Genomic DNA, 27,730 nt, shown 5'->3' with positions numbered 1-27,730 from the left:
AGGGATGATCAAAATGTGAATGCTTCACTCCTTCTTTAAAAGGGGAACAAGAATAACCTTGGCAGGGAATAGAGAGGCAAAGATCAAAACAGAGACTGAAGGAACACCCATTCAGAGGCTGCCCCACATGTGGCCCATACATATACAGCCACCCAATTAGACAAGATGGATGAAGCAAAGAAGTGTAGGCCGACAGGAGTGGAATGTAGATCGCTCCTGAGAGACACAGCCAGAAAACAGCAAATACAGAGGTGAATGCCAGCAGCAAAGCACTGAACTGAGAATAGGACCCCCGTTGAAGGAATCAGAGAACGAACTGGAAGAGCTTGAAGGGGCTCGAGACCCCATATGTACAACAATGCCAAACAACCAGAGATTCCAGGGACTAAGCCACTAACTGAGGTCTATACATGGACTGACCCTGGACTCTGACCTCATAGGTAGCAATGAATATCCTAGTAAGAGCACCAGTGCAAGGGGAAGCCCTTGGTCCTGCTAAGACTGAACCCCCAATAAACTAGACTGTTGGGGGGAGGGCTGCAATGGGGGGAGGGTGGGGAGGGGAACACCCATAAGGAAGGGGAGTGGGGAGGGGATATTTGCCCGGAAATCGGGAAAGGGAATAACACTTGAAATGTATATAAGAAATACTCAAGTTAATAATAAAAAAAAAGATATGCAAGCATACTCTCACTCTCTGTTGTGTCATACTTAAAGTCTCTCCAAACATCACTTTTCCTCTCATGGGTCTGCTTCAGCAAAACATCATATGATTCTACATCACATGACACAACCAGAAACGCTCACTTCATATCTCACCTTCCCCTAAAATTTTTTCACTAACATTAACAATCTACACACAACAAAAATAATCATAAGAACTGTAAAACTAGAACTTTGCATCACATTCTTTTTGCACTTGTAATCTCTTTGCCCATATAGTTTTCTTTTTTTCTTTTTTTCTTTTTTTCCATTTTTAATGAATGGGTATTTCATATTTACATTTCAAATGTTATCCCTTTTCCTGTTTTCCAGTCCAGCAGTCCCCAACCCCTCCCCCTCCTCTTTTTTATGGGTGTTCCCTTCCCCATCCACTCCCCATTATTGCCTCCAGCAACAATCCCTTACACTAGAGATCCAGCTTTGGCAGGACCAAGGGTTTCCCTTTCACTGGTGCCGCTACAAGGCTATTCATTGCTCCCTATGAATATGGAGCCAAGGGTCAGCCCATGTATAGTCTTTGGGTAGTGGTTTGGTCCCTGGAAGCTCTGGTTGGTTGGCATTGTTCTTATGGGGTCTCAATCCCCTTCAAGCTCTTCCAGTTCTTTCTCTAATTCCTCTAACAGGGTCCCTTCCTCAGTTCAGTGGTTTGCTGCTGGCATTTGCCTCTGTATTTGACATATTCTGGCTGTGTCTCTCAGGAGAGTTCTATATCTGTTTCCTATCCCTTCTTTGCTTCATCCATCTTATCTAGTTTTTGTGGCTGTATATGTATGGACCACACGTGGGGCAAGCTCTGAATGGCCATTCCTTCAGTCTCTGCTTTAAACATTGCCTCCCTCTCCCCTCCTATGGATATTTTTGCTCCCCTTTTAAAAAAGGAGTGAAGCTTCCACATGTGATCATCCTTCTTGAGTTTCATGTGGTCTGTGCATCTTGGGTAATTAGAGCATTTGGGCTAATATCCACTTATCAATGAGTGCAAGCCATGTGTGCTTCTCTGTGATTGAGTTACCTCACTCATCATGATGTTTTCTTTTCTTTTATTCTCTTTTTTAAACTTTTTATTAGATACATTTCTTTACTTACATTTCAAATGTTATTCCCTTTCCCGGCTTCCTATACATAAATCCCCATTCTCTCCCACCCCCCTCCACCAAACAGGTATTCACCCCATACATCCCCCTTACTGCCCGCCATATTCCCCTGCACTGCAGGTCCAACCTTGGCAGGACCAAGGGCTTCCCCTTCCACTGGTGCCCCAACAAGGCTATTCTCTGTTACATATGCAGTTGGAGCCTGGGTCAGTCGATGTATAGACTTTCGGTAGTGGTTGAGTACCTGGAAGCTCTGGTTGGTTGGCATTGTTATTCTTATGGGGTTACAAGCTCCTTCATCTCTTTTAATACTTCCGCTAATTCCCCGCAAGGGGGTCCTGTAGATTATATACAATAGTCTAACAAAACAAACTTAACTTTCTATCAATATACAATAATTCAAAAAAGACAACCTTAATTTCTAACAGTATACACTAATCCAAAAAGAAAAAAAAAACAACAACCATAAGTTCTTATCAGTAGACAATAATTCAAACAAACCAACCATATATTTTTATCAAAATACAATAATTTAAACCATTGCATAGATGATAACAATGATAACATATCAAACCAACAAACTATTCATTCCCACTTAAGGTATCAGGAAACCAGTCTTCTTATAATTGTTTTCTACTGAATCAAAATGAATCTTTTTGGGGGCCCAGTTGGGGGAGGGATATATGGTTAACCTGAATAAAAGGTATCTGTAGTATTCTTACCTAGTCTATGTTTTTCCAGTCTACGTGATGTTGGTTCAGTCTACATGTTGTTTGTCAACTCTCTGGAGCCATTTTGATGTTGATGTGCAAGTATATTTTAGAGAAATTGGCAACTGAGATAGACTGATTGTGAACCATCCAGGCTACTTGCCTTGTGAAGACATTCATGTCTCAATTGACAAGAGCCTTTCCCCAGCCAGATCTAATATTTATGTTTTGTTAGCAACGATATTGTTCATTCCTTGTAGAACATAATCATAATCACATCCCCATCTTAAAACTTTGCAGGTTTCCATTCTAATGCTAACACATTCTTATAGTACATTGGTTGACTTGCTCCTCAGATATTTTGATAACCAAGTATCTCTTAGCTGCGGTTGTTCCTTTTACTAACATTAGGAAGCCATTATTCAGTCTATCCCTGGGGGTTTTTGATATTTCTTTTGGTTTAATAAGCATCTCACTTAAGGTACAATTGGCTCTCTCTTTAACTGCTTGTCCTCTGAGGTTGTGTGGTACACCAGTAACATGCTTTATATATCAATATGCAAAGAATTGTTTTTATATTATTGTATCCATATGTTGTTGTAAAGATGTAAAAATAAAAAAAAGTAAAGTTGTCTTTTACCCCGCCAGCTCTGGCACCATAGTGTCCCAAGATATCTGCTAGATATCTTGGCGGAAACACATCCCAGCCACACACTTTCCTACACTCAAACCCTCACATAAAAGAACACACAACACAATAATCTTTGACCCAATTGGTAAGATATAATTGCCCACTTAAGCATACAAAGCCCAGTACCATCCATCCCTTAGGAACATTGATAACAACCTGTAAATACACAGAGCAGAATCTTAACATCACCTGCCATGGCTTCTCCCCCTCTCCTCTTTTCCTCCTGTCTCTTGCTTTCTCCTAGTCTCCTCCACTTCCTTCAGACTTCTCTCCCGCCCATCCTTCCTTCTCCTCCAATGACAGGCCTCCTTCTATCCTGTACTTGCCCTTCACCTGTACTTTTCAAATTCAATGGGGAGGTAGTTCTGGTGAAGTCACCTGAGTTCTGAGTATGTGACTAGGCAGTTGTCCTTGGGGCAGTGGAATTAGCATCAAAATATAACTTCAGGGCAAACCACAACATCCATGGACAGTAACAATATTAGTTTTAATTTGTGCATTATTTAGTATTATTAGTATTATTTGTGCATTGCCATTATTTCCCTGGTGTTACAGAAATTTCATCACAACACATTCAGCCTTTTCAGAACTGAAGGTAATTCACTGAAATATTGAATACATGTTAAGGGTATAGCATATATATATTCAAATTTCTGCAAAATGGAAAACATCCAACTGCCAGATGTCATTTCTTGTGGTACTTCTAGGGTTACATCCAACAGGTAACAGAACTTGATTATATAGACAACATAAAGGACATTTTATTATTATTATTATTATTATTATTATTATCATCATCATCATCATCATCATCATCATCATCATCATCATCATTATTTCTTTGATGTGTTGTCAAGTGAAGGATTTTTTTCTTTAAAACTTTCCTATTAACATGAAGTTTTTCATGAAATTTTGAGGATTCTAACATATTTGCTACTGCTAATTGGTCAATTTTGTCAGTTCCTTTAGCTAATGGATCTGGGAAACCTGTATGACACTGAATATTAATAATATATATGGATAATTTCTACTTCTGATAGTTTGTTTAATTGTATAAATAAGAAAGTCAATTCTGAGTTATAAGGTAAAAATTCAGGAGTCTCTGTATGCAAAACAACTTTTTCTAAAATATTAAGAATGGTTAATTATGTTAAGAAATTCAGGATAGTCTTTTGTCATTTGAACTGAGGTTTAGAGTCTTTGGAGTACCTTGCTTATTTTGTCTGACTTACAACCTGCCTTCCCATCTTGTTTGCATCTATATAAAGTATTGATTGTTCTGGAACTTGTATTCAATGTACAAAACATGGAAGAATCCAATTAGTTTTTTTTTTAATATAGACTGTCTATGTTTGCTTTCCAGATACTTCTCTTTAACTTTACCCAAATAATTACTGCAAGGTATTTGCAAATCTTTATTAATGGTCCATAATGACATAATTTCAGCTTTTGGCTACAATTTCAGCCAGATCTATTTCTGATAATTAATGTAATCTTTTTTTACCTTTTATATTATCTCATCAATCTTTTCGATATATGTCTTCAACCTTTTTCTTTGTTTATGAACTAAGAAAATCCATTCCATAATACTATCTTCTCTTTGCATAATGAGCTCAGTAAGAGAATGAGTTGAAGGCAAAATGACCAAATACAGTTAAGTTTAGGATCTAATCGATCCATGTGTGCCTCTTGCAGTCTTTGTTCTACAAGAATTGACTATTTTTCTGTTTCAAATGTCAGACATCTTGTGCTATTCAAATTTGTCTCTCCTTGTAATCTCTGAAACTAACTACCTAACTCAAATGTACTTAATCCAGTTGTGAGCCTCAGCCAGTTAATACCTCCCATTAATTTTTGAAAACATTTAGAATTTGCAATTGGTCCTTAGGGATTTCATGGTTGAAATTTTGAAGACTGAGTCTATAACTCAAATAACTAAGTGAATATACTCTTTGTAATTTTCTAAACTCTGTAATCTCCACTGTGGCAGAATTATTTTTGTTACCTTAAACAACATGTTTATCTTTATCTAAATTATCTTTGTCACAATTAGCCAACAAAATGTCATTCATAGCATGATGAAACACAAATCAAGGGAATTGTTTATGAATTATTTCTAATAGTTGTTGCACAAAATATTGACAGAAAGTTGGACTATTTAACATGCTCTATGCAATACCTTTAGTGGATGACTATTATTTAAAATAGGTACTGAGAAAGCAAACCTTTCTCTGTCCTGCTTGTGCAAGAGTATTGTGGAAAACAAATTTTCAAGTCAATTATTATTATAGACCATGATTTCAGTAACAAACATGGTAAATGATGTATAGGTTGTAAAGGACACAGTGATTAAACTACTTAGTTAATTGCTCTTAGATCTGCTATCATCCTCCATTTTTCTGATTTCCATTTCACAACAAAGACAAGGGAATTCTATAGTCTGGTAGACTCTTCTATATGTTGAACCTCTAGCTATTCAAGTGTCCACAATATTGGGGAGGTTGGTGATGGTTATTACAAGTTTTAGCTCTTGCCTAACATGTCTGTTTGATTAACATTTTAGGGGTAAGGCTGTTTGTATGTCAGCAGTGTCCACTTTTATAAATTTTGAAATTTAAACCCTGTAACATCCTGTTTTTTGACCGTGGGTATAGCTTATGATTTTTCTTGATAATCTGTATGAATAACTCCCCTAGGACCATCTACCATATAATATATAATTTTCTCATTTGTTATCTCTGGAATTACAGGGATATTAACTTACAAACCTCATTGTTGTAAAAGATTTCTTCCTCATAAATTTATGGATCTGTCAGCCAAATAACTACTCAACTTATTTGTTTGCCTTTCTGGTTCCATACAGCTAATTCACACAACACTTTATCTTATTCCTGATAATTTACCAATTCCAATAAACTGGGTGTAAACTTTTTGAAGTGGTTTTTCTTAATTTGAACACTTTTGGGAAAGTATACTAACACCAACTCCTGTATCTACCCAGCCTTCTGTGTCAACACCATTCATTTATACCATTAATTTGGGCCTCTACCATTAACCACTGTTTGTGAGAACGCATTTTTCAGTACTCCCCAAATTCACTGTCTTCTACTGGAGAAGCCTTGCTTCTAATGTAAGGAGATAACAGTTGAACAATTCTTTTCCCTGCATCAATTTACATCTCTTTCCCCCCATATGCCATAATTTAAATTTCTTCCATACCATTCCCATCTATTATTCCTGAATCTGCAATAAATCTTTGAGAAGTTAAGCTATTTCTTTCTAAAATTATTCTTAATATTCCTGAGGGTAAAGGACCATCAACACCAGTAACTCCTATAACATTCAACTTTGGGAAATAGTGTAAGAGGCATATCTGTGGCCAGATCCAAAGTCAAATTCCATTCTATACCATGTTTAAGATCTGAAATGGTTAATTTTGATTTTCTTGCCTGCTTTGTACCTTCTGGCAGACGAAAGACTTTTTCTCACTCATATTGTTTACTTTAGGACCTTGAGATGACAGGACTCTCTGTTCATTTCCCAGTGGCAGGAGTTTACTTTGTTATACCTCTCTTGGACCAGGGATCTTTGACCAAGGTTTACTTTTTCCATAGTGGCTACAATACCTTGGAAATCATAGTAAGTCATAGCAGTCAGAACCTGCTTGTTATTTTCTATGAATACTTTTCTTTCCAGAGTCAATGTAGTTGCTGAATCTTCTAGCCTTATAATTTCTTTGGAAATAGCCAAATTCATCAAAATTAAAGCACCAGGCACTCCAATTTCTAAAACAAACCACTGCTTGCCCTGTGATATTAGTATGATGCCCCTGAAAACCAATGCCAGTTGTTTCCCATATCTATTCATCTATTGGGGTTCCTTGTGCTTTCAATGGTCTGATGGCTCTATTACATTCAGTATTTGCATTTTCAAAGCCAATATTTCTATCAGTGACTCTCTGGTTTCAGGGTTTAATAAAGCTCTATTTATAGCTGAACCCAATCTCTGTAAGAAATCAGTAAAGGCTTCTGAAGAACCCTGTATTACCTTATTTCATCAGGTGGATTATTTTCTACCCTTCTCAGTCATATCCCAAGCTCTAAAAAACTTAACATGGTAATTTTCAATTATACCATTTGTTCATGTATTTATTTTTTTCTTTTTTACTTATTCACTTTGCATCCCTCTCACTACCCTCTTCTCGTCACTCTCTCCTGCAATTTTTCTGCCTCTCCCTCTCCATTTCTCCTTTGAGAGGGTGGAAGCCTTCTGGCCCCCTCCCAAACTGTCACATAAGTTTCTGCCAGGCTAGGCATATTTTTTCCTATTGATGGCAGACAAAGGAGTACAGCCAGAGGAGCATATCTCACATGCAGGTAACAGCTTTTGGATAGCACTATTCTAGTTGTTCAAGACCCATATAAAGACCAAGATTCACGTTGGCTACATATGTGTGGGAAGCCTATGTCCAACCTGTGAATGTTCTTTGGTTAGTGGTTCAGTCCCTGAGAGCCCCAAATGTCACATGCTAGCTTATTCTGTTGGTCCCCTTCTGTTCTGAAATCCTTTTCCCTTATTATTCCATAAGAGTTCCCAAACCCCAATTAATGTTTCAAGGTGAGTGTCTGAATCTGTCTGAGTCAGCTAGTGGGTAAAACCTCTCAGAGCACAGGCTCTGTGCCAGGGAATAGCTCATGCCAGGCTATTCCCTGAGAGCACAAGAGTGTATTACCAATAGTGTCAGAGTTTGGTGCTTACACATGGGATTGATCTCATGTTAGGCCTGTTTTTGTTTGGCCGTTTCCTTAGTATTTGTTGTATTCCAGTTCCCTACATTTTTATCAGACAGGATAACTATTGGGTCAAATGGTTTGTGATTGGTTTGGTATCCCTGTTGCTTTACTGGGGTTCCTTCCTGGCTATTGGAGATGGCCTCTTTAGGTTCCATATTGTCTGTTCTGTAAGATACAGGTAAGGTCATTGATTCTTGAATGCCTCCCTTATCACAGGTCTTGGTCACATCCCTGAGATTTCCTCCATATACCCACACCTATCAGTTGCAGATTTTCATTCATTCTCATAGTCATTTGGCCATCATCCCCCACACCAAATCAGGAAACCCCCACTCCTCTTCCCATTCCATTTTTCACCGAATTCCCTCCCTCTATCTGGCTCCTATTTTATTCTCCCTTCTAAATGAGAGTAAAGAAGCGTTGCTTGTCCCTTCATTTTAGTTTAGCCTCTTTTGGGCTATGAAATATAGCATAGACATACAGTATTTTATTGCTAATATAAACTTATGTGTCAGTACATTCCATACATGATCTTTTGGGACAGGGTTGCCTCACTCAAGATGATATCTTCAAATTTAATTCATTTTTCCTGCAAGTTTCCATGATATCTTTGTTTTTAGTAACTGGATAATATTGAATTGTGCAAATGTACCAGATTTCCTTTATCCATTTTTCATTGAAGGACATCTAGGTTGTTTCCTGTTTCTGGAAACTAGAAGCAAATATGCTATGAATTTAATTGAGCAAGTATCTTTGTAGGATGTTGGAGTATCTTTTAGGTATGTACTGAGAAGAGGTATAGCTGGATCTTGAGGTAGATCTGTTCCCAGTTATCTCAGAGACCATCTAATTGATTTCCAAAGTGGTTGTACATGTTTTCTCTTCCACCAGCAATGAAGGAGTATTCCTGTTGCTCCACATCTTTGTCAGCATGTACTATTCCATGAGTTTTTTTTTTATCTTAGCCATATTGATGGGTGTAAGATAGAACACAGAGTTGAATTGATGTGCATTTCCCTGATAATTAAGAACTTTGAATATTTCTTTAAGTGTTTCTTGGCCATTTGAGAGTTCTATATTGAGAATTCTATGTTTAGCTCTGAACACTGGTCTTAAATTATGTTATTTAGGTTTTGAGTGTTTAATCTTTTGAGTTGTTTATAAAGTTTGGATATAAGCATTGTGTCAAATGTAGGGTTTATTAAGAAACTTTATTAATCAGTAGGCTATCATTTTGTCCTAATGACAGTGTCCTTTGCCTTATAGAAGCTTTGCAATTTTATGAGGTCACATTTGTTGATTGTTGATCTTAGATTGTTTTTCTGTTTAGAAAATATTCTACTGTGCCCATGTGTTTGAGGCTCTTCCCCACTTTCTCTTATTTTAATTTCAGTGTATCTGGTTTTATGTGGAGGTCTGGTCCACATGGACACTAGCTTTGTACAAGGAGATAAGAATGAATTGATATGCATTTTTTTATATGCTGACTACAATAGTATGAACCAGCACCATTTGTTGAAAATGCTGTCTTTTGTTACACTGGATAGTTTTAGCTCCTTTGTCAAAGTTTAAGTGACCATAGGTCTTTGATAAATAATTTGAGAGATAAATTAGGAACAGGACACCCTTCACAATATTCAAAAATAATATAAATAACACCAAGTAACTCGACTCAAGCAAGTGAAAGATCTGTATGACAAGAACTCAAGAACTTCAAGTCTCTGAAGAAAGAAATCAAAGACCTCAGAAGATGGAAAGATCAACCATGCTTATCGATTGGCAGGATTAGTATAGTAAAAATGGCCATCTTGCCAAAAAGAAATCTACAGACCCAATGCAATCTCCATCAAAATTTCAACTCAATTCTTCATAGAGTTAGAAAGAACAATATACAAATTCATTTTGAATAACAAAAAGATCCAGAATATCAAAAAATATTCTCAACAAATAACGAGCTTCTGGGGGAATCACCATCTCTGACCTCAAACTGTATTACAGAGCATTCGTGATAAAAACTGCATGTTATTGGTACAAAGACAGGCAGGTACATCAATGGAATATAATTGAAGCCCCAGAGATGAAAGCCTTCCAAATCTCCATCCCTTACTTGCCCTTGTTTGAAAGGAAATATATCATTTCCAAAGTGTTTAAAGAATTCTCAGAAACATATGTGGATACAATACAGATAACATGAATTTTTATATAGTGATTTCATTAGATAAGGTGAGAAATACTGTAAGAAATTATTTTAAAGCTTAATTTTTCTTTCTCTTCTTTCTTAGGCACTAAACCTAATTCTCTGAAAATCACCTTCCTAAATGAAAACTGAAGCTATTTATAGTACTCTGTTCTCTTGGTTAGAGATTACTTGTTGCACATTGTACCTATGCAGCTGATGAGAGCATTAACTACAGAAAAAGCAAGTATTAAAAATACTTATTCTATCATGTAATGAAGGTCCCTAACTAGTCATATGTACTGAAATTAAACTTGTTTGCAAATGTGTCTTTTAATAAAAAACTTTATCATAAAATAAAACTTACATATGAAAAAAACCACACACCAAAATCAAATGTATTGAAGTCTATATATTTATTGTATGAAAAAAAAAAACTTTGCAGAAGATCTATAACAAAACTATCTACTCATCTCATATCAGAATCCCATGACAGACCAAAGTAAGTATACTAACAAAGTCCAACTAGGTTAACCAATATTTTTTAAAAGTGTTACGTAGAGGAGTGTGAGGAAAGGGTTACTTACAGGAGAAGAAATGACTCAATGACAACTACATCTCTAAGGTCCATTTTAGCATGAGGCTGCAGAAGCTAGACTGGTTGAAGAGTGTCCTTTCCAGGTGACTTAAGCTTCTCCCAGGAAGCTCTGCTGCTACTACCAGGTAGCTAATGGGTCCTGTTTCCCAGTACTCTTTCCAGCTTGCCTTATCTGAGTCTTCTTTGTAATTCAGCTTCTTTTTGTCATATGGAGGTTCTCAGCTTTTATGGTTTGCTATGGCAAGGCAGGGCCTAGTGAATCAGGTCACTTTCAAGGACATCCTGAAGTTCTTTGAGTTGTTTACCTCCCATCTTAAGGTGGATGCCTAAAGGATAAAATTTCTATCTCCGAGGAAATTGTTCCACACTATTTTATAGAATTCAATGCCTTTAAAGGTCATTTCATCAGATGCTAAGAAAGCATTTGACAGAGTTGAACACCCCTTCATGATAAAAGTCCTGGTAAGATTATGAATTCAAATCCAATACCTAAACATACTAAAAACAATATACAGCAAACCAGTAGCTAACATTAAAGTAAATGGAGAAAAACTTGAAGCAATTCCACTAAAATCAGGGACTAGACAAGGCTGCCTACTCTCTCCCTATTTATTCAATATAGTACTTGAAGTCGTAGCCAGAGCAATCAGACAACAAAAGGAGGTCAAACTGATACAAATTGGAAAGGAAGAATTCAAAATATCACTATTTGCAGATGATATGATAGTATTATTAAGTGACCACAAAAGTTCTACTAGAGAATGACTACAGCTGATAAACAACTTCAGCAAAGTGACTGGGTATAAAATTAACTCAAACAAATCAGTAGCCTCCTTCTACTCAAAGGATAAACAGGCTGAGAAATTAATTAGGGAAATGACACTTTAACAATAGTCCCAAATAATATAAAATACCTCGGTGTATCTCTACCCAAGCAAGTGAAATATCTGTATGACAAAAACATCAAAGCTCTGAAGAAAGAAATTGAAGAAGATCTCAGATGTTAGAAAAATCTCCCATTCTCATGGATTGGCAGGATTAATATAGAAAAAATGGCATTTTTCCGAAAGCAATTTCAAAATTCAATGCAATCCCCATCAAAATTCCAACTCAATTCTTCATAGAGTTAGAAAGACCAGTTTGCAAATTCATTTGGAATAACAAAAAGCCCAGGATAGCGAAAACTATACCTAACAACAAAACAACTTCTGGGGGAATCACCATCCCTGACCTCCAGCAGAATTATAAAGCAATAGTGATAAAAACTGTATGGTATTAGTACAAAGACAGGCAAATAGATCAGTGGAATAGAATTGAAGACACAGAAATGAACCCACACACCTATGGTCACTTGATCTTTGACAAAGGAGCTAAAAATATCCAATGGAAACAAGAGAGCATTTTCAAGTCCAAGTGTATCGAGGATCTCCATATCAAACCAAATACACTCAAAGTACTAGGAAAAAAGGTGGGGAATAGTCTCGAACACATGAGCACTGGGGAAAATTTCCTGAACAAAACACCAATGACTTATGCTCAAAGATCAAAAATCGACAAATGGGCCCTCATATAACTGCAAAGCCTCTGTAAGGCAAAGGACACTGGCATTAGGACAAAGCAGTAACCAACAGATTGGGAAAAGATCTTTACCAATCTTACATCTGACAGATGGCTAATATCCAAAATACACAAAGAACTCAAGAAGTTAGATTCCAGAGAGCCAAATAACCCTATTAAAAATGGGGTACAGAGCTAAACAAAAAAATTCTCAGCTGAGGAAAGCCAAATGGCTGAGAAGCACCTAAAGAAATGTTCTAAATACTTAGTCATCAGGGAAATGCAAATCAAAATAACCTTGAGATTCCACCTCTCACCAGTCAGAATGGCTAAGATAAAAAATTAGTTTATAACAGATGTTGGTGAGGATGTGGAGAAAGAGTATCACTCCTCCATTGTTGGTGGGATTGCAAATTGATACAACTCTCGAAATCAAACTGGAGGTTCCTCAGAATATTGGACATTACACTACTTGAGGACCCAGCTATACATCTCTTGGGCATATACCCAAAAGATGCATTAACATGTACTAAAAACCCATGCTCTACTATATTCATAGCAGCCTTATTTATAATAGCCAGAAGCTGGAAAGAACCCAGATCCCCCTTCAATAGTGTAATGGATACAGAAAATGTGGTACATCTACACAATGGACTACTAGTCAGCTATCAAAAGCAATGACTTCATCAAATCCATAAGCAAATGGATTGAACTAGAAAATAACATCCTGAGTGAGATAACCCAATCACAGAAAAACACACATGTTATTCACTCACTGATAAGTGGATATTAGGCCAAAAGCTCAAATTGCCCAAGATACAATCCACAGACCACATGAACCTCAAGAAGAAAGAGGAACAAAGTGTAGATGCTTCACTCCTTCTTAAAAGGGGAAACAAAATACTCATATAAGGAGATATGGAGGTATAGTTTGGAGTAGAGAATGAAGGAATGACTACTCAAAGTCTTCCCCACATGTGGCCCATGTATATATAGCCACCAAAACTAGATAAGATTGATGAAACTCAGAAGTACATGCTGACAGGAACTGGATATAAATGTCTCCTGAGATGCACAGCCAGACCATGTCAAATACAGAGGTGAATGTTAGCAGCAAATCATTTAACTGAGAATAGGATCCACATTTGAGAAATTAGAGAATGGATTGAAAGGGCTGAAGAGGCTTACAACCCATAAGAAAAACAATGCTAACCAACGAGAGCTCCCAGGAACTAAACCACTACCCGAAGTCTATACATGGACTGACACATGTCTCCAGCTGCATAAGTAGCAGTGGATGGCCTTGTTGGGCACCAATGAAAGGAGAAACTCTAGGTCCTGCCAAGGTTGGACCCCCAGTGTAGGGGAATGTCAGGGGTGGCGTGGAAGTTGGAGTAGATAGGGAAGGTAACACCCTTATAGAAGCAGGGGAGGGGGATGTGATAGGGGGCTTATGTCCAGGAAACTGGGAAAAGTATAACATGTGAAATATGTGAAATGTAAATTTAAAAAAAATCTAATAAAAGAAAAAAAAGGAATCGAGTCCTGGTATCATGAAGAGAGCCTATAAGAGGCTATTGGTGAAGCCTTGTTCTAGCAGAATTCTCCACTGTACTGCAGGTGCCAAAACCATGGCATGATCATCAAGAAGTGGCAACAGTGGAGTAGATAAACCTGAGTTTAGAGCGACAGAGGGCAAAGGTGGAGAAGTTATACCAGCTTTTTGAAGGGGTCCAGAAGAGCATGCGTGGATCCTAGACACTGAAACAAGAAAATAAATCACTGAATTTTCCTTGGAGCCCCAAAGATATTTGAGATACCAGAACTGTGGGTTATCTGCTGAGGAAAGCTGCTAACAGGGGATGGGATCAGGCCAGGAGAAAAAAGTTTGTTGTAGTCAACAAAGATTAAAATGGAGTTGGAAATCTGAAGACTCATTTGACATCCAACGTGGATTTGCAGAGTATGGAGTTTGTTCAGCTGGTTTCCTATCTTGCTTTGGGGATTATAGCTGATGCATGACTGATAATACAAGTTTCGCTGTTACTTGGAAGTCACCATAGGTCTTAGAGATTACTTGCATTTCTGTTCCCCACAGCCTTCATCGAAACAGCTGTTTCATCATAATATCAGCAAAAATAATCACTGATACATACACATCCTAGTTGTACATTTTGGATAATCACCATTTCGATTTACTCAAGATTAACTAATATGGGTTTTGACATCTTTGTAAGAATCCGTTCCCTGTGTTATTATTGAATAAAATTCTATTTTTCTTAAAAATGCATTATATTAATTTCTCTATCTCTCTGTCTGTCTATATCTCTGTGAGATATGCATGCAGGAATATACATGCTTTGGCTCCTGTGAAGATGTCAGAAGAAATCATTCTGGAGTTGCCAAAAGTAGAAATTTTTGGTTGAGTTATGTGATGCACACTCTTGTGATGTTTTACTAAAACAGATCCATGTGATGCTTTGCCTAAGCAGAACCATGTTATTTTTTGCTAACGCAGACAAGTGAGAGTACACATGGTGTTTGGAGAGAGTATAGATAGAACAATAGTGAAATGAGGGTGTACTTGCATAGATTAGTTGGTCTCTTGACTTTGCCAATATAGAAGATAGACACCAGAGAATCAAATAACCCTATTACAAATGGGGTACAGAGCCAAAAAATATAATTTTCTACTGAAGAATAACAAATGGCTGAGAAGCACCTAAAGAAATGTTCAACATCCTTGTTCATTAGGGGAATGCACACCAAACAACACTGAGATTCCACCTCACACCAGTCAGAATGGCTAAGATCAAAAATTCAGATGATAATTGATGTTATTGAGGATATAAAGAAAGAAGAACAGTTCTCCATTGTTCAGAATGCAAGATGGTACAACCACTCTGGAAATCAGTCTGACAGTTACTCAGAAAATTGGACATAGTACCACATTACAACCCAGCTATACCATTTTTAGACATATTCCCAAAAGATGCTCCAACATATAACAAAAACACAAACTACACTATGCTCACAGCAGCCTTATTTATAATAGTGAGAAGCTGGAAAGAACCCAGATGTCTTTCAACAGAGGAATGTATAAAGAAAATACGGTACATTTACACATGGAGTGGAATTCAGCTATCAAAAACAATGACTTCATGAAATTCATAGGCAAATGGATGGAACTAGAAAAATATCATCCTGAGTGAGGTAATCCCAGGCACAAAAGAACACACATGGTATGCACTTACTGGTGAGTGGATATTAGCCCAAAAGCCCAGAATACCCAAGATACAATTCACAGATCATATGAAGCTCAAGAAGGAAGACAAAATGTGGATGCTTTAGTCCTTCTAAGAAGGGAGCACAAACTACTCAGGGTAGATAGAGGGTGGGACAGACTTGGGAGGAAGGGAGGAAGGAAGGGAAAAAAGGGGGCAGAATCAAGTGTGGGAATAGACAGGGATGATATATAGAAGGTCAGGAATTTTTACAGAGGTCTTTAACAATGGGCAATAGAGAACTGAGGTTAGCCACCAGCAAGGTCCCCGATTGAGGGATGGAGCCACCCATCGTTCTCAAAATTTTAACCCAGAATTGCTCCTGTCAAAAGGAAATAAATACAGGGAAAAGGGTGGAGCAGAGACTGAAGGAAAGTCATCCTGACTGCCCAACCAGGGATTCATCCCATATGCAGCCACCAAAACCAGTCACTATTTTTGATGCCAAGAATTGCTTGCTGACAGGAGCCTGATATGGATGTCTCATGAGAGGCTCTGTCAGAACGTGATAAATACAGTGGCAGATTCTTGCAACCAACCATTGGACTGAGAATGGAGACTCCAATGGAGGAGTTAGGGAAAAGACTGTTGGAGCTGGAGGGATTTGCAACCACATAGGAAGAACAACAATATCAACCAGACCCTCCAGAGCTCACAAGAACTAAACCTCCAACCAAAGAGCACTAATTGAGGGGCCTATGGCTCCAGCTGCATATGTAGCACAGAATGACCTTGTCAGGCATCAATGGGAGAAGAAGCCCTTCATCCTGAGTAGCCTTGGTAGCACAGTGTAGGGGAATGCCAGGGCAGTGAGGTGGGAGTGGGTGTGTAGCAGGGGGAACATCCTTATAGAAGCAGGAATAGATAGTGGATTTCTAGAGGGGAACCCTAGAAAGGTGAAAACATTTGAAATGTAAATCAATAAAATGGCCAATAAAAAAGAAATATTTTGATAGATGATAATCAAATGATAACAACATGCATATTTGACAGAGTACTTGTGTGGCAAAAAAGCATTAGAAGAATAATGAAAGAGTAATTTGTATATATGCTTTTCTTTCTTATGAAGTAACTTATAAAATACTATAAATTTCTTGTATGATACCCAAATAAATATTTTTAAACCCCCTTTCCTTTTTAAATGAACTATTGCCCTGATAATGCAACTAGTGGGAAATGAATGTGAAATTCAGTTAGCATGTATTTCTTGTAGTTCAGAATATTATGAAAAGCATCCTAGCATGATAATAAAACCTCAGTGTATGCAAACAGTGAAGTTAATCACCATCATTATCATTTATATTTCATTTTGAACACTGCTGGGTCTTGAAGCATTAAAGGACACACATTCCATAAAACAACAACAACAACAACAAAAATATCACATCCAGTAGTGAAAACCTAAGTGTACAATATGCAATAATTGTCTTCATTCATATTTAACATTTTTATTTATGTCAAAAGAGAAGAAAACATCATTCAAAACAGTAGTTTCATAATGGCAAAGTATATTGTATCCTAAAGAACACACCAATTTTATGCTGACTAGATTATTATGCTGAAGTTAAAATCTATGTTTACCTTTTTTCCTGGTTAATTACAACCATATATTTCTTCATTAGGAAGAAAGTTACAATTAATATTCTTCCAATATATTTTATTTCTAATTTCAGAACTGTTCTGAAATTGAATTCTCTGTAGTGATTCTATTACTGTCTTCTGAAGAGACAATGTTAATTTTGCTAGCTGAAAATTTAGACATTAAGCATTGAATTGGGAGTCAATGAAGATTATTCTGGTCCAATGGACTTTTAAGGAACCTTGGATGTTATTTTATTGTTTTTTTCTAAGTTGTCGTCATTTTATTCCTCAGTGTACACATCTTTCAGAACATGACCAAGACCAAATACAGGTGGACTAAAATGATGCAGATGACTGCTGAAATAAATCAATGAAAACTTTATTTCATTAACTACTTATGATTGCAGTATAACTTGGAGATTATATTACTGATTAAGTTCTAAAATGTAAACAAATATTGAATTATAGTAATTCAACAATATATTTCAAAAATTTACTACAATTCATCATGAAAACAATGAATATTTCAGAATCTGTAAGAGCAAAATTACCCAAGAAACATTGCTTTCAAGAACTCAGAGGTGTCAGTTACAAATAAAGTTTCCTGGTGGTCAAATGAGTGTACTTAGCAGACATGATACCCATGCTTGTCAATTGATTGAATCTTCAATTAAATAACCCTTTTCCCGCCCCGCAAGTGAAAGGCTCCTAGCAAACTTCCTGTACCTCTGGCTCTTCCAGTCTCTCCATCCCATAAATAATCTCTTAATCTTAGGTAAAGATGCTGAGGTTTTGTATATTTCCATTGAATTGCAGTCCTCCACTCTGCATTTTGATTGTCTCTAGTTTTCTGTAATGTCCTCCTCCTGATAGAAGGTGATTCCCTTGGTGAAAAATGAGTACTATACCTATTTGAAAATGTAAGAATGAATATGTTGAATTTACTTAGGGATTAGGCTAGTTTAGTAAAGTTTATATATTCCTCCAAGATCTATAATTTTTCTAACTCTGGGTAGTTAGCTAGGTTTCCATTAACTAACTATACCTCCTTCTTGATGAATATGTCTCAAGGTCAATTAGAGAGCTATTGGTTACTGCCAAATTATGTGTGTAATTCCAGCACCATTGTAGATGAATTTCAGTCTACCAATACGGCTGTTCCTGGTCTGTGTGATCCATTTGAAATACACACACACCCTTTGTGCATACTTCTATTCCTAAACAATGTGGGTAAATTTAGTTTGTTGAAAAAAGCAGCAACATTTGAAAGTGAGATCTAATTAAAAAAGCAGACAAAGGGACAGTCAGAGAAAGATTTAACAGAATGTGTCAGAGACAAATATGCTCAACTCTCCCAAGAACACACAAGAAACAGAGTCTATTTAAGAGCACTTCAGAGAGTTGGACAGAAAAATTTGCAAATTCATCTGGAATAACAAAAAACACAGGATAGCTAAAACTATCCTCAACAATAAAAGGACTTCAGAGGGAATCACTATCCTGAACTCAGTATTACAGAGCAATAGTGATAAAAACTGTATGGTATTGGTACAGAGACTGACAGATAGACCAGTGGAATAGAATTGAAGACTCAGAAATGAACCCACACACCTATGGTCACTTGATTTTTGACAAAGGAGCCAAAGCCATCCAAGGGAAAAAGATAGCATTTTCAGCAAATGGTGCTGGTTCAACTGGATGTCAGCATGAAGAAGAACATACCAAAATATACAAAGAATTCAAGAATTTATACTGCAGGGAGACAAATAACCCTATTAAAAATGGGGTTCAGATCTAAACAAAAAATTCACAGCTGAGGAATACCGAATGGCTGAGAAACACCTAAAGAAATGTTCAACATCTTTAGTTGTAAGGAAAATGCAAATCAAAACAACCCTGAGATTTCACTTCTCCCCAGTGAGAATAGCTAAGATCAAAAACTCAGGTGGCAGCAAATGCTGGTGAGGATGTGGAAAAAGAGGAACATTCCGCCATTGTTGGTGGGGTTGCAGACTGGTGCAACCATTCTGGAAATCAGTCTGGAGGTTCCTCAGAAAATTGGACATTGAAGTACCTGAGGACCCAGCTATACCACTCTTGGGCATATACCCAAAAGGTGCCCCAAAATATAACAAATACACATGTTCCTCTATGTTCATAGCAGCCTTATTTATAATAGCCAGAAGCTGGAAAGAACTCAGATGCCCTTCAACAGGGGAATGGATACAGAAAATATGGTGCATCTACACAATGGAATATTACTCAGTTATCAAAAACAATGACTTTATGAAATTCATAGGCAAATGGATGGAATTGGAAAATATCAGTGAGGTAACCCAATGACAGAGAAACACACATGGTATGCACTCATTGATAAGTGGGTATTAGCCCAAATGCTCGACTTACCCTAGTTGCACAGAACACATGAAAATCAAGAAGGATGACCAAATGTGAATGCTTCACTCCTTCTTTAAAAGGGGAACAAGAATACCCTTGAGAGGGAATAAGGAGACAAAGTTTAGAATAGAGGCAGAAGGAACACCCATTCAGGGCCTGCCCCACATTTGGCCCATACATATACAGTCACCAAACTAGATACGATGGTTGAAGCAAGAAGTGCAGGCCAACAGGAACCAGATGTAGATCTCTCCTGAGAGACACACCCAGAATACAGCAAATATATAGGCGAATGCTATCATTAAACCACTGAACTGAGAACGGGACCCCCATTGAAGGAATCTTAGAAAGGACTGAAAGAACTTGAAGGGGCTCCAGAACCCCTATGAACAACAATGCCAACCAACCAGAGCTTCCAGGGACTAAGCCACTACCCAAAGACTATAAGTGGACTGACCCTGGGCTCCAACCTCATAGGTATCAATGAATAACCTAGTAAGAGCACCAGTGGAAGGGGAAGCCCTTGGTCCTGCCAAGACTGAACCCCCCAGTGAATGGGATTATTGGGGGAGGGTGGTAATAGTGGAGGATGGGGAGGGGAACACACATATAGAAGGGGAGGGGTGGGGGTTAGGGAGATGTTGGCCTGGAAGCAGGGGAAAAGTAATAACAATCAAAATGTAAATAAGAAATACCAAAGTTGATAAAGATGGAAAAAAAAAAGAGCAGTTCAGGGAGAGTCAATCAGTTCTAATTTTCAGTCAGTTGAGTTCAGGAAATGGATTAGTCAGCCAGTTAGGAATCAGTGCAGTGAATGCAGAGCAGTGCAGTGCAGTGCAGTGCAGTGCAGTGCATTTGAATTTTTCATGAGTTGCTGCAGTTCAGTGCAGGTAAGAAGAAGTAATTGAAGCCGGAGAATAAGAAGGTGGCAGAAGACTAGAACAAATTGCTAGAGTTAGTTTGAAGTCAACCAGATTAATTCAGGAGAAAATGAGAGAAATCAGATTGAATGTGGCAGAAGACTAGAACAAATTGCTAGAGTTAGTTTGAAGTCAACCAGATTAATTCAGGAGAAAATGAGAGAAATCAGATTGAATCAGCTCAGTCAGCTTGGAGAGGACTTTTAGCCAGAAAAGCTGCATTGAACCAGCCAGTCAGATTTCAGAAAAAAACTAGAAAGTGTTACCATATTCAGCAGTAAGCCTCCAGGAGGACTATTACTTCAAACAAATAAAGATAGCTTTACAGCCTTTATGGTTATTTCTTCATATTGGTTACTGTTGAGTTTTATAGTGTCATAGATGGATAGTTTTGTTTGTTGTTTCTCTAGTTTGGAAAGTAGCATGGTACCTTTTTGTAACATGGCAGCTACTACTCCAGATGGATGATTTCAGGTTAATTCCAGATAAGTGGTTTCTGAGCCTTACTTTTGAAGTGCATGAGATCTTCATCAATAGGCACTTATCTTTCACCTATGTGGTTAGGGGTGACAACCAAGGGCATTAGCAATTAACTGTAATATATTGGGAATTCTCATGAGAATATATGACCAAGAGTGTTAGTTGTTCTAATTATTATTGATGTTCTGAATTTGTTAAAGACATTTAGCTGTTAAATGGAATATTGTCAACTCAGATAAGCAACTTTTATTTAAATTATATTATAGTTCTTGTTTTTTTGTAGATATTTAATAATATGATTCCTTGTGAATTTTTAAGAGATCTTACTATTACCTTAACTTCCTCTATTCTTCTTTTCCTCCCATACTTATGTCAATTAATGTTTGGATATTAAAGAAGATGCAACTGGATATCTGAGCATTCAATCTATAGTGATATATAATCTTTAAACATGCTTTTATACATACATAAACAAAAATTGCCTACGTATTCATGTACATTTTTGATCTGTAGTTTTCTTCCTTAGCATGTTTTACTCCTGATTCAATAGCAAAATAATGAGAATAAACTCCTGTTTTCTAGATAACTTTGTATGAAGTTGTTATTAAATGTTTATTAGAACTACCCATAAAGCTACCAATTACTCAGCATCAATTTATTGTTATGTGAATGTGGGAATCACAAAGATTTCAAATATCCGTTACCTATATTTGTTTATATATCTATTCATATAATTGTCTTTTTGAATTATTTTCAATATTTTATGTGATTCCAAAATTAATTTATTTAACCTTTCTAACTTTACTGATACATATTTATTTCTGAAACTGACAACTTTAGTCCAGTAAATATAAAGCCAATTTATTTATGATTTTAATTCTCAGGAACCATTTATTGTTGGTCAGACAAACTAAGACTGCAAATTCATTTTTTATATAGACATGTATTATGATCATTTTATGATTTTCATGTACTTTATTTAGTTTGCTCTTTTTAACTTTTAATATATTGGAAAGGAGAAATACTGCTTTAGCAACTGTTTTCATTTTTAATGTAGGAATTTATGAATATAAATATCCCCTGAGCAATAATTTCTCTTCATTGCATAAATTTTAATATATATTGATTTTCTTTTCATGTGTCTCATTTGAGTTTTTCTTAAAATTTGTTTCGACTCATTAGTTAGGCAAAACTTTCATATATTTGTAATGTCTTTAGATTTCTTGTAGTATTAATCTCTAATTTCATCCTATTGTGGTTTATAATATTTGTTTTTTTTTATTTCATCCTTAAATTTACTTGTTATTTAGTTATTGTCTAGAGAAGTTAGAGAAGCTGTCTCCTAGGTATTTGATAACTCAAATAATTAGGGCATACATAGAGCAAAATATCAAGAGATTTTATTCAGAAGCAAAAGGCAAGGTAAATCCATAGCAGTGGAATATAGGTCTAAGCAAGATTACTCATAAACTTCATATTTCCTCTTGGGAATTTTGGATGAATCTTGGAGAAGGAGGTTTTAGTTGCTAATATGTTGATCATTCCTGCTCAGATAAACTTTGGATTTAAGTGGAGACAAGGGCCTTTTGAGCAGTTCTCTCAAAGAGAAGGGTTGGGTGTATTTGGATATTATGGAGACAACCTCCTTCTGAGTCTCATCATAGGTCCTTCTGAGTCTTAGGTCATCACTGGTCCTTCTCTTGAAAGATTTCCTGACTAATTATGTCCTCTTTCTATTTGGGTAGAACATGATTGTAGAGAGCAGCTTTAGTCACTTTCTAGTGAAGATCTTCCAAGAGTCATTGGAACAGGAAAGAGGAGAATCGTCTACCATTAAAAGCAGAAGCTGGTGGGGAATTAATCCTGGTAGACCACAGACACACTGAGTAAATCAAAGAAGTGTCATGATCTTATAGTCTTTCTTCTTGGTGTCTTGGTAGACATATAGAATGTGAAAGTCCACAGCAGGTATCATTAATTTTTTTCCACTTTTAAAGAGACTAATTTCTAACTCTACAAGAATTTTTTCCAGCTTGTCTTATAAAAGAGGAAGGTTCCCAGAGTTACGGAATCCAGGAAATGTGAAAGTCTATGAATAAACGTCCCTGGGGTTTAGTGCTGAGAAGTCTGAAGAAGCTATGAAGAGCCAATACAGAATGAAGAACATAAGAAACACATGTAATAACCCTTCAAATACTTGCCTAATACATTCATAGATTCATGTTTTTTCCTACTCTAAAAAATAACTCAGTGTGCCCAGTCCATGACCCAGTTATCATACCATGACAGCCTTCAAACAATGAATGTCCTAATGGCTCTAAATTGCCAGTCCTGTGCCTGATGATTGATGGCAAAATGTAGAAGTTTTAATGACATGAGTTGCAGCTAGCCAAAATGAGTAAAAAACAATCATTCCCACTTGGGCGCTTATCTCCTGGCCGCCTGACCAAAACATTTTAACTGTGGTTGTTGTAAGGACTGGTTGTACTCCAAGTTCTTTTAATCTTGATTGTGTAATTAAAGACATATACACAGCTAAAAGACTAGCAAAGTTGGCAATCAGAAGTGTTTTACTTAGTGTTCTGACTTAATTTTGTTTTGTTCTGTTTTGTTTTGTTTCTCTTCTCTTCTTCCCCTCTCCCTCCCTCTTCCTCTCTCTCTTCTCTTTTTCAGTCAACCTGATACAAGCGTCATCTGGAAAGAGGAAGTTAAATTGAGGAAATGCCTTCATTAGATTGTTGTAGGCTTGCCTGTAAGACAATTTCTTGATTAATGATTGATGTGGGGAGGAGCAGTTCACCAGGATAGTGCGACTCCTGAGCAAGTGGCGCCCTCTAAGAAAGCCATGAGCAACAAGAAAGTAAGCAATATTCCTCCCTCGCTGGTTTCTGCTTCATTTCCTGCCTCCATGATTTTGCTTCAATCTATTGCCCTGACTTCCTTCTATTGTGAAATATAAGCCATAATGTAAAATTAAACATTTCCCTGTGTTTCTTTTGGTAATAGTGTTTTATCACTGTGACAGAAACCTAAGTAAACAGTTTCCTCTTTGTTGTAACAAAATACTTGACCCAAATATCTTTAAAGGGGGAAGAATTTATTTTTACTTAGCAGTTCTATGAGTAGTCAAGAAGTACACAGGACAGAGAATGAAGTAATGGAGGCTGCTGAGCACACTGTGCCACAGTTAGGAAGCAAAGACAGGTGGAGCTCAAGTTGTTGGCTTTTTATTTGTTTGGTTTTTGTTATTTTGTTTTTTTCTTTTTTGCAGTACAGAATCCCAAGCTCATGGAATCATGCCACCCATTCTTCTGATAGTTCTTCTCATTGTAATTAACAAAACCTAGAAAAATTATCACATACTTGCCTACAGATTCGTCTCCAAGGTGATTCTAGATTCTATCATATTGATAATCTATATAACCTTTCTCACGCAATAACGGTGCAAGTGTGATAACTTCAAGAGTGAGTTCTGTATTGGTCTCTGGGATGTTTTTCTGTGTCCATAAGGAAGAGTAGTTGGATGCTAGGTTGGGGTATAATTTCTTTTCTGCTCTGTAACACTATTGATTTATAGATTAAAACTTGTTTCTTCAACACAAGTGTAGGTTGTACACTACATAAGTTTAATCATATATAAACAGAAGTTGGTTATGACACAACAAGGTCAGAAAAGTGACCTCCTGCAGATATAATTCAAGGGAGGATTTGGGGGTTATAGAAAGATGGGGAAAGCATGATCAAAATATATTATATGATAAAATGTATCATTTTTTAAATGTAGGTTGAATATACTTTCTCTGATTCCAGAAAATGTTTGATTACCAACAAACTTAAAAAATACGAAGTTGTTCTGATAGAGTTAGGTGTTGCTTTTAGAGGAAAAAGATAAGTGTAACTCAAGGTAGACAGGGTCTTTATAATCTGTGGCTCAATTAATGGTAGGTTTCTATTGCCCAGTACTCTATCCAGATAATATCTCACATGTGAATCTCTCCAGACAGGAATACTTCGTCCTCCTCATTTGTTTTCCATGACTATAGAAACTGATTATAAGTGGAAAGTTTTATCCATTTCATTTCATAAGATCACCGATAGTCACATATTTCCTTTCCTTTCTTTCTGTCATTCCTACTTTCCTAGTTTCTTCTGTTCTCTTCTCTCCTCTCCTCTTCTGTTCTCTTCTCTCCTCCCTCCCTCTGTCCCTTCCTCCTTCCCTCCTCATCTCTCTCTCCTTTCCCCTCCCTCCTCCTCCATTTCCTCCCCCTCTCTGTCTCTCTCTCTCTCCCTTCCCCTCCCCCATGTGGAATTTAATAGAATCTCAGACCTTTATAGGCAAGCACTGTATTTAGTACAGCTTTTAGAGCCCCTTCCATTTAGTTCCTCCTCAATCTAATCCATCTTTTACTCATGCACTCTGTTCTCACTGCTTTTGCTTAGTTTCATTTATGTGATATGTATTTGCAATTTTGACTTGAGTCCCATTTGCATTGCTGCATTCTGCTTTTGTTCTTACTTGAGATTTTCTGTTACTTTTTATTAAACCAATTTTATTTCAACTAAAAATGAGTCAATTTCAACAGCACATTAAAAGAACTCACTTCTACAGTATTTTATACCGCTTAGTGTGTTGTTCTTTCAAAATGTGTTCTTTCTCCCTGTCCAAAGTTTATGCTAGTACTTTATGCCTTTCCTTGTAGAATCATATGGAAATAAGGAAAACTACAAATAAATGTGTGTGCAAAGAAACTTCATCATTTGTTTGAAGAGTTCTGTTCTTTGATGCTCATTTCTTTACATGGCTTAGATTACTATTGTCTTTCTATGTCAATGCAACGGAGCTTCTTAAGCACTTTTCATGAGACAGTTATTCAAAGTGTTTGTTTATCTGTGATGTCTTCATTTTCCCTTCACTTTTAAATTCTATTTTTAGCCAGAATAGAATTCTTTTCTCTTCTAAGACCCCTGCATCTTCAGATGTTTTATGTCACTCTCCCTTCTACCTTTAGCACTTCTAATGCCAAAAATTATAACAATTAATGGTGTTCATCAAGCTATTTGCCTGGTTTGGTTTTAGTTATTATTCTTTATCTGCTTTTAAAGTAGGGGTAATCTGACCTCAATTTTTCTAATTCTTTCCTCTGCCTATCTAATAACTGTAGAAATTATATAGAGGATTCTTATTTTTGTTCAAATTCACATCCAAAAATGCATTTCCCTTTTTACAATTTATTACCCTTTGGATAATTCTTTAATTAATTCTTTGAGAATTTCAATGAACTACATGATCATACTCACCATAACTCCTTCTCTTATCTCCTCCCTGATTCATTGCTAACTCTCTACCCACTCCTGACTTCCTTCCTCTTGATTTTTGTGTTAGTTTTTATTATCCATTAAATCCAACTTGTGCTGTTGTTGGACACATGGATGAAACTCCAGCACCAGCAATGTGGTCAATTCATCCATTGTTCAGAATCTTAAATAGAAAAATAACTCTCACCCCTATTTCAGAAGCCATCAGCTCTCCATAGCTCTTCAGTAGCAGTGAGGCTCATGAAGCTCTTCTCGCTCCACTCTAAAATGTTAACTGATAAAATTTTGAACAGGAAGTTATAGCTGCTCTATATTCTAGATGCAGGGGACATGCCCTTTCCTAAAACATTTGCTTTAATGTACACATTTATCTTTCACATTATATTGTTTCCCATTTTTCTGGAATTCATTATTTATTTTCCCTTTGTCTTTGGGAATGAGTTTTATGTACACTTTCCTTTTTGTGTTTCCATCAACTTGGTGATTGGTCCTGAAAACTACATAGAAAACTATAGATAGTAACTTTGAAAACCATATTCTCTTCTTCCCACAGAGACTGTTGCTGGTTTTTTTGCTTGTTTGTCTGTTTCTTTGTTTGATTTTCTTTTTTAAAGATTTATTTATTTCCTTTCTATGGGCTTGCAAACCCCTTCAGTTCATTCAGGCCTTTCACTACCTCCTCCATTAGGGTCTCCGTGCTCAGTCCGATGGTTAACTGCAACCATCCCTATCTGTATCTGTAAGGCTCTGGCAGAGTCTTCAGGAGACACCCATATCTGGCTCCTGTCAGCAAGCATTTCTTGGCATCAGCAAGATAAAATATATATTCTATTTTACATGTAATAATTATATATAATTCCTATTATTTTTTCTTTAAAGTTAAAACTTTTTAAAATTAATATATTTTGTTGAATGAGCAATGTTCCTTTATTGTTGAATAGCATTCAAGTCTGAGGGCAATTGGAGCATTTGTACGTTTTGATTACTCATGTTGCTATATAGATGTGAATATGCATATTCTTTGTTATGTAGAAATCCTTAAGTATAGAAATAGAGTCAAATATAAAACCTGGCAAAGTATACTAATAATGATAATATGTTTGCTGTTCCAATGTCCAAGAATTCACTTTACCACATATGGCCAAATGTTCCTTGTGAATTTCTTTTCTTTTTTTTTTTTTTGGTTTTTGTTTGTTTTGTTTTTCCTTTTTTTCCTTTTCCTAGTAACTTACAGTGTTCAGTATTTCTAACATTATTACATGACATTGATGTTCTTTTAGGATGAAGCACCTGTTAAAATACTTGGCATATTCTAATATTGAGTCATTTGTCTGACACCAGAAGTAAGAGTTATTTAAATTTATAAAGTAGACATCATGTCAGGTATGAGTTTTACAGACATTTCCCTCA

General features: G+C 36.6%; 1 long non-coding RNA gene across 3 annotated transcripts in view; it reads left to right on the top strand.

Moving 5' to 3' along the window:
• The first annotated feature begins 23,677 nt into the window (after positions 1–23,677).
• LOC120103529 (uncharacterized) overlaps positions 23,678–27,730 on the top strand; it is a 28,419-nt gene continuing 24,366 nt past the window's right edge. For 2 of the 3 annotated variants that reach the window (XR_005505917.2, XR_005505916.2), the window contains exons 1-3: positions 23,684–23,864; positions 24,276–24,390; positions 27,601–27,703. This is a non-coding gene — a long non-coding RNA (uncharacterized LOC120103529). Of the gene's footprint in view, positions 23,865–24,275; positions 24,391–27,600; positions 27,704–27,730 lie in introns of all 3 variants that reach the window. The other variant, XR_005505918.2, reaches the window with a different exon arrangement.

This window comes from Rattus norvegicus, chromosome 6, assembly GCF_036323735.1.
Source record: "Rattus norvegicus strain BN/NHsdMcwi chromosome 6, GRCr8, whole genome shotgun sequence".
Lineage (NCBI taxonomy): Eukaryota > Metazoa > Chordata > Mammalia > Rodentia > Muridae > Rattus > Rattus norvegicus.
The sequence above is the reverse complement of the archived record's forward strand: the minus strand, read 5'-3'. Positions and strand labels throughout refer to the sequence as shown.